Source organism: Oncorhynchus mykiss, chromosome 31 (genome assembly GCF_013265735.2).
Source record: "Oncorhynchus mykiss isolate Arlee chromosome 31, USDA_OmykA_1.1, whole genome shotgun sequence".
In the NCBI taxonomy this organism is placed as follows: Eukaryota; Metazoa; Chordata; class Actinopteri; order Salmoniformes; family Salmonidae; genus Oncorhynchus; species Oncorhynchus mykiss.
Genome location: NC_050571.1, coordinates 25,381,079 through 25,393,299, shown reverse-complemented (window position 1 = coordinate 25,393,299; position 12,221 = coordinate 25,381,079). Strand labels below are relative to the sequence as shown.

Sequence of the window (12,221 nt, the reverse complement as noted above, 5' to 3'; positions counted from 1 at the left end):
AACAGTAATCATTATCAACAAAAGTGTCCTTTTCCCCTTCTTTCCTCAGGCACGGAGGAGAAATCCTGTGATGCTAGACAGAACATGTCATGTCACGGAGCTCTTGGAGAAACTGTCTATCTTCAGCTGATGAATAATGCCACAGGGTCTGAACTAATATTCAAAAAAGACCCCACTGGTGCAAGTATACAGATATTCATAATGAAAAACAACACAGTGAGAATCCATGACTCCATTAAAGCTAGATCAGAGTTCTTTATCAACATCGGAACATTTAGGATATCTAACACAGTAAAGAGTGATTCTGGTGAATATGTCTTAGAAATCTATGGTTCAAATGGAACACATTTGAGCACCGGAGGAGTACAACTGATCATTGGAGGTGAGGAGCTAAAAAGCTCATGTCTCTTAGCCAAATAAAATCTTCCAAAGAAGCTAAAGGCTTCTTGAATGTTGACATGCATTTGTGAGGGTCTGTGTCAAACATGGACTAATGATAAATATATGAACAAATGTTTTTTGGGGTGTAAAATGCTCCTTTGACAGCTTACATACATTAACCCTCATGCTTCTCCCCCATTTCTCTCCACCTTATCATGCAGGAGAATCTTATGGGACTGTCATAGGCTCACTAGTAGCTGTGGTCCTGGTCCTAACCGTGGTGGTAGGACCATACTGTATTCACAAGAGGAGGACACCTTCACAGACGCCAGGTCAGTAGTGTGACAGATCTAACAAACAAAGAGTACTATGTACAGTACACCGATTGATAGCACATTCAGTCAGCTCATGTGACTGTTGTTTCAGTGTTATTGCTCACTTTAGAACTTTTTATGTGGGCTTTTCTACTTCACGCAGTGTCGGCCTAGATACGTTTCAATAGGGCTATTTCCAGATCTACAGATAGGCCAAGTGCACTTGTTATATTCACCAGCTGTTGTACAATATGATATAAAACACAGCAAAAACATGATTTGGACTGCACTGGGCCATTAAGTAGGCTTTTGACCCTCAAAGTGTAATTGTCTACAAATGATCTGTGCAGTAGTCAACCCCCCCTCCAAACACTCATGTCACATCTCCCCAGTCCCCACAGATGCTGATGAGAGTCCAGAGCTGGAATATGCTGACATCAATATTCTAAAGAAGATGGAGAAACACAGGGAGGTTCCAGAGGATGTGGGGTATGGACAGGTTGTAGTATTGAAGGGTTCCAGACCAACCACAGAGAGAGACAGACCTGAGGGGCGGGAGGAGACTGTGTATGCTGGAATACAGCTTGACCAATGAGAGAGATTCTTGTGAAGGGTTGATATTTAGACATAGTATTAAAGCTCTGTTGCTTCTTTTGTTACTGTAACTATTAGTATCTAACGTTCCCATATTTCTGTACATATTTACATGAAATATAAATGAACAACTAAACTGTATACACTGGCCGTAGTGTGTCCTTCTGTTATTGATTGAACATGTTTTTACCCTTTAAAGTCTCAACATACAGCCATACTAACCATTTCCATCTACAACATGCTATTACACAGTAGTAACAACAGTAACAGTGGTACAAGTAGTAAGAGTAGTAACAGTAGTATCAGTGGTAGCAGTAGTAGCAGTAGTATCAGTGGTAACAGTGGTAACAGTAGTAACAGTAGTATCAGTAGTAATAGTGGTAACAGTAGTAACAGTAGTAACAGTAGTAACAGTGGTAACAGTAGTAATAGTGGTAACAGTAGTAACAGTGGTAACAGTAGTAACAGTAGTAACAGTAGTAACAGTGGTAACAGTAGTAACAGTAGTAACAGTAGTAACAGTGGTAACAGTAGTAACAGTAGTAACAGTAGTAACAGTGGTAACAGTAGTAGCAGTGGTAACAGTGGTAACAGTGGTAACAGTGGTAACAGTATTAGCAGTAGTATCAGTAGTAACAGTGGTAACAGTAGCAACAGTAGTAACAGTAGTAGCAGTGGTAACAGTGGTAACAGTGGTAACAGTTTTAACAGTAGTAAGAGTAGTAACAGTAGTATAAGTGGTAACAGTAGTATCAGTGGTAACAGTAGTATCAGTGGTAACAGTAGTATCAGTGCTAACAGTGGTAACAGTGGTAACAGTGGGAACAGTGGTAACAGTGGTAACAGTTGTAACAGTGGTAACGGTAGTAAAAGTGGTAACAGTGGTAACAATGGAAACAGTGGTAATGGTAGTAACAGTAGTATCAGTGGTAACAGTGGTAACAGTGGTAACAGTTGTTACAGTGGTAACGGTAGTAAAAGTGTTAACAGTGTTAACAATGGAAACAGTAGTAACAGTAGAAACAGTAGTATCAGTGGTAACAGTGGTATCAGTAGTAACAGTAGTATCAGTGGTAACAGTAGTATCAGTGGTAACAGTAGTATCAGTGCTAACAGTGGTAACAGTGGTAACAGTGGGAACAGTGGTAACAGTGGTAACAGTTGTAACAGTGGTAACGGTAGTAAAAGTGGTAACAGTGGTAACAATTTAAACAGTGGTAATGGTAGTAACAGTAGTATCAGTGGTAACAGTGGTAACAGTGGTAACAGTTGTAACAGTGGTAACGGTAGTAAAAGTGGTAACAGTGTTAACAATGGAAACAGTGGTAACGGTAGTAAAAGTGGTAACAGTGGTAACAATGGAAACAGTAGTAACAGTGTTATTGGTGGTCACAGTGGTAACAGTGGTAACAGTAGTAACAGTTGTCAACTAAACTGTATACACTTGCCGTAGTGTGTCCTTCTGTTATTGATTGAACATGTTTTTACCCTTTAAAGTCTCAACATACACCCATACTAACCATTTCCATCTACAACATGCTATTACACAGTAGTAACAACAGTAACAGTGGTACAAGTAGTAAGAGTAGTAACAGTAGTATCAGTGGTAGCAGTAGTAGCAGTAGTATCAGTGGTAACAGTGGTAACAGTAGTAACAGTAGTATCAGTAGTAATAGTGGTAACAGTAGTAACAGTAGTAACAGTAGTAACAGTGGTAACAGTAGTAATAGTGGTAACAGTAGTAACAGTAGTAACAGTAGTAACAGTGGTAACAGTAGTAACAGTAGTAACAGTAGTAACAGTGGTAACAGTAGTAACAGTAGTAACAGTAGTAACAGTGGTAACAGTAGTAACAGTAGTAACAGTAGTAACAGTGGTAACAGTAGTAGCAGTGGTAACAGTGGTAACAGTGGTAACAGTGGTAACAGTATTAGCAGTAGTATCAGTAGTAACAGTGGTAACAGTAGCAACAGTAGTAACAGTAGTAGCAGTGGTAACAGTGGTAACAGTGGTAACAGTTTTAACAGTAGTAAGAGTAGTAACAGTAGTATAAGTGGTAACAGTAGTATCAGTGGTAACAGTAGTATCAGTGGTAACAGTAGTATCAGTGCTAACAGTGGTAACAGTGGTAACAGTGGGAACAGTGGTAACAGTGGTAACAGTTGTAACAGTGGTAACGGTAGTAAAAGTGGTAACAGTGGTAACAATGGAAACAGTGGTAATGGTAGTAACAGTAGTATCAGTGGTAACAGTGGTAACAGTGGTAACAGTTGTTACAGTGGTAACGGTAGTAAAAGTGTTAACAGTGTTAACAATGGAAACAGTAGTAACAGTAGAAACAGTAGTATCAGTGGTAACAGTGGTATCAGTAGTAACAGTAGTATCAGTGGTAACAGTAGTATCAGTGGTAACAGTAGTATCAGTGCTAACAGTGGTAACAGTGGTAACAGTGGGAACAGTGGTAACAGTGGTAACAGTTGTAACAGTGGTAACGGTAGTAAAAGTGGTAACAGTGGTAACAATTTAAACAGTGGTAATGGTAGTAACAGTAGTATCAGTGGTAACAGTGGTAACAGTGGTAACAGTTGTAACAGTGGTAACGGTAGTAAAAGTGGTAACAGTGTTAACAATGGAAACAGTGGTAACGGTAGTAAAAGTGGTAACAGTGGTAACAATGGAAACAGTAGTAACAGTGTTATTGGTGGTCACAGTGGTAACAGTGGTAACAGTAGTAACAGTTGTCATTTACTGCAGAAGTTTGTGACGGAGACAAATGTAAATGACATCATAATTTCTCAATGTTTTTCCCGACAGATGTAGCCTATTGAATATCATTATAGAATACACATAACTTGCATCCTCCAATTGAAATTTCTGCCAATGCCCACACATATTGTAAACATTTTTTTTATATATAAATATATATTTATATATAAAAACATTTTTTTCAATGTGTGGGCATTGGCATGGTGTTTGAGGGTATAATATATATGTATATATTTATATATATATATACATATATATATATATATATATATATATATATATATATATATATATATTATACCCTCAAACACCAAGTTAGGCATACGTAATTTTAAAATAGACCATGTCATCATCGTATATGACAATTATTTGTTTTACCAGCGGAATGTCCAAACTACGTCTGCATGCCAGTCATTTGATACCAGTCAGTTTCATGGGAATACTGTTTGGGGGAGCTAATTAGAGCAATATATGTTAACAAACTATAGAAACTATACTGAACACTGGGGAGCCAGGCCCAGCCAATCAGAATGGCTTCTACCCACAAAATGGCTTTATTACAGACAGAAATACTCCTCAGTTTCATCAGATGTCTGGGTGGCTGGTCTCAAATGGTCCCGGCAGGTGTAGAAGCTGTATGTGGAGGTCCTGGGCTGGAATGGTTACACGTGGTCTGCGGTTGTGAGGCCAGTTGGACGTATTGCCAAATCCTCTAAAACGATGTTGAAGGCAGCTAATGTTAGAGAAAACAACTTTCAGTTCTCTGGCAACAGTTCTGGTGGACATTCCTGTTGTCAACATGCCAATTGCACACTCCCTCAAAACTTAAGACATCTGTGGCATTGTTGTATGACAAAGCTGCACATTTTGGAGTGTCCTTTTATGGTCCCCAGCACAAGGTGCACCTGTGTAATGATCATGCCATTTAATCAGCTTATTTATATGCCACACCTGTTATGTGGATTGATTATCTTGACAAAGGAGAAATGCTCACTAAGAGGGATGAATACACAGTTATGCACAACATTTGAGAGAAAATAAGCTATTTGTGCATATGGAACATTTCTGGGATATTTTATTTCAGCTCTTGAAACATGTGACCAACACTTTACATGTTACGTTGATAGTTTTGTTCAGTGTATGTAGCCTTCCTGTATTTCTTTCAATCAAATCACATTGCCTAGTGACACACGCTGTTGAGTTCTGGCCACATGAGGGGACACATCGCTAAGGGACGTATCTCTAAGGGACGTATCGCTAAGGGACGTATCGCTAAGGGTCAGATTGCAATGTACTGCGGTGGAGGGGTGATCCAATATAGGGGAAGGTTGTCACTTGTCAAACCTTTTTTTGGGGGGTTGGGGCTTCGAGGAGGGTTGTGTGTTTTTATTGGGCACAGGGGAGGGTTGTGTGTTTTAATTGGGCACAGGGGAGGGTTGTGTGTTTTTATTGGGCACAGGGGAGGGTTGTGTGTTTTTATTGGGCACATTCACTATTTTTCAGGTTTTACTATTTAATTTCCTCCATCCTAGCCACATTTCTTCATCTACTTGCATGAGCCTCTCCAAATCAAGGTGTTTTCGTACTTCCCTGCACTATTGCTATAACACAGGTCAGGATAGTCTACCAGTCTAATGGTCTATCTTGCCCTCCATACACCATTCATAGTGACAATAGTGGTAAGTGGATCGTTCGTCCAGATCTCCAATAGGCTAACTAACAATCATAACACACATAAAAACATTCACAGCTGCATTAAGCTTCAATATGAATCCACAACAAATATAAATAGCTGATAGGAAGTGGACAGCCCAGGTGCATCATTGGCATGAAAGAACAGTGAAGACATGAAACTCACAGCTCAGGGTCAAAAGCCTAATTAAAGGCTCAGTGCAGTCAAAATATGCTTTTCCTTGTTTAGGGACAAGGCAATTATCCTACATAGACTATAGAAGCCTACAACACCACGATGCAATGAATAATAGTGTGACTACAACAGTATACTCCAGGCTACAGTGAATGTGTCATTAGAACAACTGCGCAAAAGCCCTGTGATTTGAATGTTTCATTTGGATCAGTTGTGGGTCTACTCTCAACAGTTCATAAGGTCAAGAAAGGCACAGTAGCAGCCCAGTCTGGCTGTAATCCTATTTCTAATTCTGAACATACTGTCTGTTGCGGATCATCATTCTCCCAAGTCTTCCTATAATAATGTGGCCTGTCAGGCCCAGTTATTCATGGAAGTTTAACAAGTGCGCTGCCTCTCCAATCCAAGCGGCTATTCCTTACGCACCAAGAACCTAACGCTTCAACATAGCCTAATTATGTGTCATTTACCTTTTAAAATGTATTACCTTTTATATGTGGCATAAGCACAACCAGTCACAATGTTTTTTCATCTGATTAGGCTACTTCAAAATTCTCCTGTAGGATTGCGCACATTCATCCAAAACATAATTCCAGTATCCTAAAAATGGTTTGACATTAACCAGGTTTCCATCCTTTTTATGCAGTAAAGTAGCCTACATGTCTGGTAAAAAAAAATGTCATGACATCATGGGAAAGCATGCAGTTTATTAAACTAGAGATGAAATAAATGATGATGAACTTCACAGGGTGATGAAAGTGCACAGTGATGAGGTTGGTGTGCCTTTCAATAAATATGGAAGGTCTTATTCTTGTTACATGATGATCGATGCTTGGCTGCCATTTGACAAATAAAAATAATCTGTCATTTTTGTCCATAATAACCTCATCATGCAGCTATACCTGCACTGTATCTGCAAGCTGATGACTAGAGCGCATGTGCCATAACCAACTTTTTAAAAAATGATTTGATACATGGAAATGTTACCTCAAAAGTTATTTTTATTTTCACTGTGGATTTACCCACATACTTTCATCTGCAACAAGTCAATTTGATGGCAACTACTCTGATGTGAAATGCGACAGTGTTTCTTTTAGCCTGTAATTGCAGTTTTTGAAAAGCCAATATATAAAATTGTAGTGGGACAAATTGTCCTGGAGAGCCTGTCTATCATAGCCTAGTCCCCAAAATTTGGCTTCAGCACCATTCTCTCACACCTTGCGCGCATGTGAGCTGAGGAGAGAGGACCTTAGAGAGGAGCCTTGGTCTAAGCTACTGAGCTAAAAGGAAAAAGAGCATGCCTATAGTGAAAAGCCTACAAGGAGAACTTAATTTAAGTTTTAATATTGTATTGGACTAAGACGAGAAAAAAGTAGGCACGACCAAATGCAGGCTACCGTGTAACTCCCTAATCAGGTAGGATGCAGATCTTACAGATCTTTATAATAATTTGTTTTATCATTATTAATGTATAATATTGTTATTAGTGTAAGCCTATTTATTATACAAAAACATTTTTTTTATACAAAACCTGTTTTGTTTAATTCAGTTGAGACATTTTTATTTTCTAAATTAAAATTTGTGTCATGTTCGTGTGTAGAGACGGACCAAGGCGCAGCGTGATATAAGTGAAACTATCAAACAAAAACAAGAAACAAACAACGATCCGTGACTACAGAGGTGCTACATGTACTAAATCAAAATACAATATCCCACAAAACACAGGTGGAAAAAAAGGCTACCTAAATATGATCCCCAATTAGAGACAACGATTACCAGCTGCCTCTAATTGGGAATCATAGTAATATCATAGTAACCCCACATAGTAATAATAAACTAGACTACCCCCAGTCACGCCCTTACCTACTACACCATAGAGAAACAATGGCTCTCTATGGTCAGGGCGTGACAGTACCCCCACCCCCCAAAGGTGCGGACTCCGTCGCAAAAACCTGAAAAAAATGGGGAGGGTAGGGTAGGTGATTAGTGTCGGTGGCGGCTCCAGGTGCGGGGCGAAGTACCCACTCAGCTCGCAGATCGCCAGCACCGGTGGCGGCTCTGGTGTGGGCCGAAGAACCCGCTCATTCCAGCCATGGACCCGGGCTGAACACTGTGCCTGGACTGGACACCGGCGCAGAGGAAGGCTCCTGCCATGGAACGGAACTGTACGACGTGTCTAGAAGCTCCGAACCATCACTGGAGGTTCCGGGTCGTGACCGTCGCTGGAGGTTCCGGAATGCAAACCGTCGCTGGAGGTTCCGGACTGCAAACCGTCGCTGGAGGTTCCGGAATGAAGACCGTCTCTGGAAGCTCTGGACTGAAGACCGTAGCTGGAGGCTCTGGACTGGGAACCGTTGCTGGAGGTTCCGGGCTGCAGACCGTCGCTGAAGGCTCTGGACTGTGAACCCTCGCTGGAGGCTCTGGACTGTGAACCCTCGCTGGAGGCTCTGGACTGTGAACCCTCGCTGGAGGCTCTGGACTGGGAACCCTCGCTGGAGGCTCTGGACTGGGAACCATCGCTGGAGGCTCTGGACTGTGGACCGTCGCAGGAGGTTCCGGACTGTGAATACGCACTGGAGGCCTTGTGCGTGGAGCCGGTACAGGTGGTACCGGATTGGTGACACGCACTTCAGGGTGAGTGCGTGGAGCTAGCACAGGACGTACCGGACAGGTGAGGCGCACTGGAGGCCTGATGCGTGGGGCCGGTACAGGTGGCACCAGACTGGTGACACACACCTCAGGGCGGGTGCGAGGAGCTGGCACAGGACGTACCTGACTGGGAAGGCGCACTGGAGGCCTAGTGCATGAAGCTAGCACAGGGTGTACTGGGCTGTGGAGGCATACTGGAGACCTGGTGCGTATAGCCGGCATCAATTGTACTGGTTCGATGACCCACTTCGCACGGCAAGTACGAGGAGCTGGCACAGGACGTACAGGGCACAAATGGTACCGGACAAATGAAACGCTCAAGGTGAGTTTGGAGAGCTGGCACAGGACGTACAGGGCTGGGAAGGCGTACTGGAGACCTGATGTGTGGAGCCGGCACAGATTTTACCAGACTGATAGCACGCTCCTCAGGACGAGTACGGAGAGCTGACTCAGGTGGCATTAAAACACGCTCCTTAGGGCAAACCCCGGCGTCATCGCTGTCCTCCCTTCTCTCCTCACATCTGCCACCACGGAAGGCGATCCTGTCCTGCCAGGATTTCCTCCCAAGTCCAGGATCCCTTCCCATCCAATATCTCCTCCCAAGTCCAGGATACACTCTCTTCCTGGGCACGCTACTTGGTCCTTTGTTGGTGGGATATTCTATCACGTTCGTGTGTAGAGACGGACCAAGGCCCAGCGTGATTAAAGTTCCACATAATTTAATCAAGTGAAACTATCATACAAAAACAAGAAACAAACCACGAACCGTGACTACAGAGGTGCTACATGCACTAACTCAAAATACAATATCCCACAAAACACAGGTGGAAAAAATATCTACTTAAATATGATCCCCAATTAGAGACAACGAATACCAGCTGCATCTAATTGGGAATCAAACAAAACATCAACATAGAAAACATAAAACTAGTTCCCCACATAGAAATAATAAACTAGACTACCCCCCCAGTCACGCCCTGACCTACTACACCATAGAGAAACAATGGCTCTCTATGGTCAGGGCGTGACAATTTGATCTGACCTTTTAACTGTGTGCTCCATATTTATATTAAGATAGGTGAAAAGTAGGTCTGTTGTCAACAAATAATATTAGCCTATTTCTGTTATTTGTTGGGTATGGTAAGAACTTGCCTTTGTTGGTAATTGCTGCAAAAAAAGCCTGTTCAAAACTTTTTTTAAGGTTTAAACTATATTTCATTCAGTTGAGCCACTTTCTTTGGCCAAATTAAGTTCCAACTGTAATCCTGTGTTGGCTGCAATATAAAGGCCTGCTCATATATTCCCTATAAACAATGGCTTGACTTACTTTGATATTGCCATAATAAAGTTTAGAAACTTTTGTGAAGGTTTGTGTGGTATGGTTATTATTAAGCTTTAGCTACTGCAAGCCTCTGATAGGAAGGCAGTGTACATCGGTGCTGCAACTGACTCCAACAGTTGAACTTGAGGTGCGGAAGAATGTTTCAGGCCTACCAGAGTTACTCGTATAACCTAACAAAGTAATCCTTACCTTTATACAAAATATTCCAGAATGCTGCCGGCATATCTCTATCCCTCTGGGGTTAGGCCTAAGCATCTCTTCCTTTATATATGCTATGTAATTTTAAAATATTAGTATCATATAGTGGACACCGAAGCCTAAAGGTCTCTGCATGCAATGCCCTGATACATTTTGTGGTCAAATCTCCAACAGTGGAAATTTGAAGTGGATAACTATTGTTTTAGGAAAGTAGCCAAAAAATAGAAACAAAAATAGGCTATAAAGTTTTGCATATGCTACACATTGAAACACAAAGAATAGTGTTTTTGCAATTTGGTATGTGCTGTTTTTAAGGACATGTGGCTCATTTGGCCAGTAACCCTTGTTAATTGATGGCTAAATTTTCCTAAAGGAAACCCTGAAATGCTCATACTGTTTGTATTTAAATCTTTGCCTGAAAATCTGTCGGATGGATGGAAAAATAGTTCTAGACACCTTAAAGAATGTGGCAAGTGCGCAAGTCCAGTGTCACTTTGATTATGCCAGCGCGGAGAAAGGCTCACTAACAGGGATGTAACAAATTTGTGCTAAAACATTTTTTTGCATATTGAACACTTCTGGGATATTTTATTTCAGTTCACACTTTACATGTTGCATTTACATTTTTGTTCAATTTCTTCTCTATCACATTTTGTCTTCCAGCTCTCATGCAAATCTATTCTCAAGATCTCTTGTTCACTTGTGTGTGTGGTGTATCTTACTTCTTTGTTATATCTTATTTAATGCCTTATTGTATATAATATATTCATGCAGAAGTGTGATCAAGAGTGTGTTCAAACTCTTCCTTTCCCCTCCCAAATCGAATAAAATGTGTCACGTGCCAAATACAACAGGTATTTCACCTTACTGTGAAATTCTTACTTACAAACCCTTATTAACCAACAATGCAGTTCAAGATAGAGTTAATATAACATTATATATTTGCCTTTTTTGCCCGCAGTGCTGCGTTGTGCCCGTCTCCCTGAGTGTGCTGCCAATTTGAAGCGTCTCTCACTCACATGGCTCTACGTCACATGATCACGTCTTTCTCACAGGCGACAGTCGTGGCCAAACGTTTTGAGAATGACACAAACATTAATTTCCACAAAGTTTGCTAATTCAGTGTCTTTAGATATTATTATCAGATGTTACTATGGAATACTGAAGTATAATTACAAGCATTTCATAAGTGTCAAAGGCTTTTATTGATAATTACATGAAGTTGATGCAAAGAGTCAATATTTGCAGTGTTGACCCTTCTTTTTCAAGACCTCTGCAATCCGCCCTGGAATGCTGTCAATTAACTTATGGGCCACATCCTGAGTGATGGCAGCCCATTCTTGCATAATCAATGCTTGGAGTTTGTCAGAATTTGTGGGTTTTTGTTTGTCCACCCACCTCTTGAGGATTGACCACAAATTCTCAATGGGATTAAGGTCTGTGGACTTTCCTGGCCATGGACCCAAAATATTGATGTTTTGTTCCTCGAGCCACTTAGTTATCACTTTTGCCTTATGGCAAGGTGCTCCATCATGCTGGAAAAGGCATTTTTCGTCACCAAACTGTTCCTGGATGGTTGGGAGAAGTTGCTCTCGGAGGATGTGTTGGTACCATTCTTTATTCATGGCTGTGATCTTAGACAAAATTGTGAGTGAGCCCACTCCCTTGACTGAGAAGCAACCCCACACATGAATGGTCTCAGGATGCTTTACTGTTGGCATGACACAGGACTGATGGTAGGGCTCACCTTGTCTTCTCCGGACAAGCTTTTTATCCAGATGCCCCAAACTATCGGAAAGGGGATTCATCAGAGAAAATGACTTTACCCCAGTCCTCACCAGTCCAATCCCTGTACCTTTTGCAGAATATCAGTCTGTCCCTGATGTTTTTCCTGGAGAGAAGTGGCTTCTTTGCTGCCCTTCTTGACACCAGGCCATCCTCCAAAAGTATTCTCCTCACTGTGTGTGCAGATGCACTCACACCTGCCTGCTGACATTCCTGAGCAAGCTCTGTACTGGTGGTGCCCCGATCCCGCAGCTGAATCAACTTTAGGAGACTGTCCTGGCGCTTGCTGGACTTTCTTGGGTGCCCTGAAGCCTTCTTCACAAAT

At 41.6% G+C, this 12,221-nt stretch overlaps 1 protein-coding gene across 1 annotated transcript in view; it reads left to right on the top strand.

Moving 5' to 3' along the window:
- The window catches only part of LOC110504834 (titin), a 66,697-nt gene that overhangs the window by 27,885 nt on the left and 26,591 nt on the right, over positions 1 to 12,221 (top strand). The window contains exons 8-10 of the mRNA XM_036970121.1: positions 50 to 382; positions 603 to 713; positions 1,088 to 1,184. The gene's annotated coding sequence lies outside the window, so the exon portion shown is untranslated. The remainder of the gene's footprint in view (positions 1 to 49; positions 383 to 602; positions 714 to 1,087; positions 1,185 to 12,221) is intronic.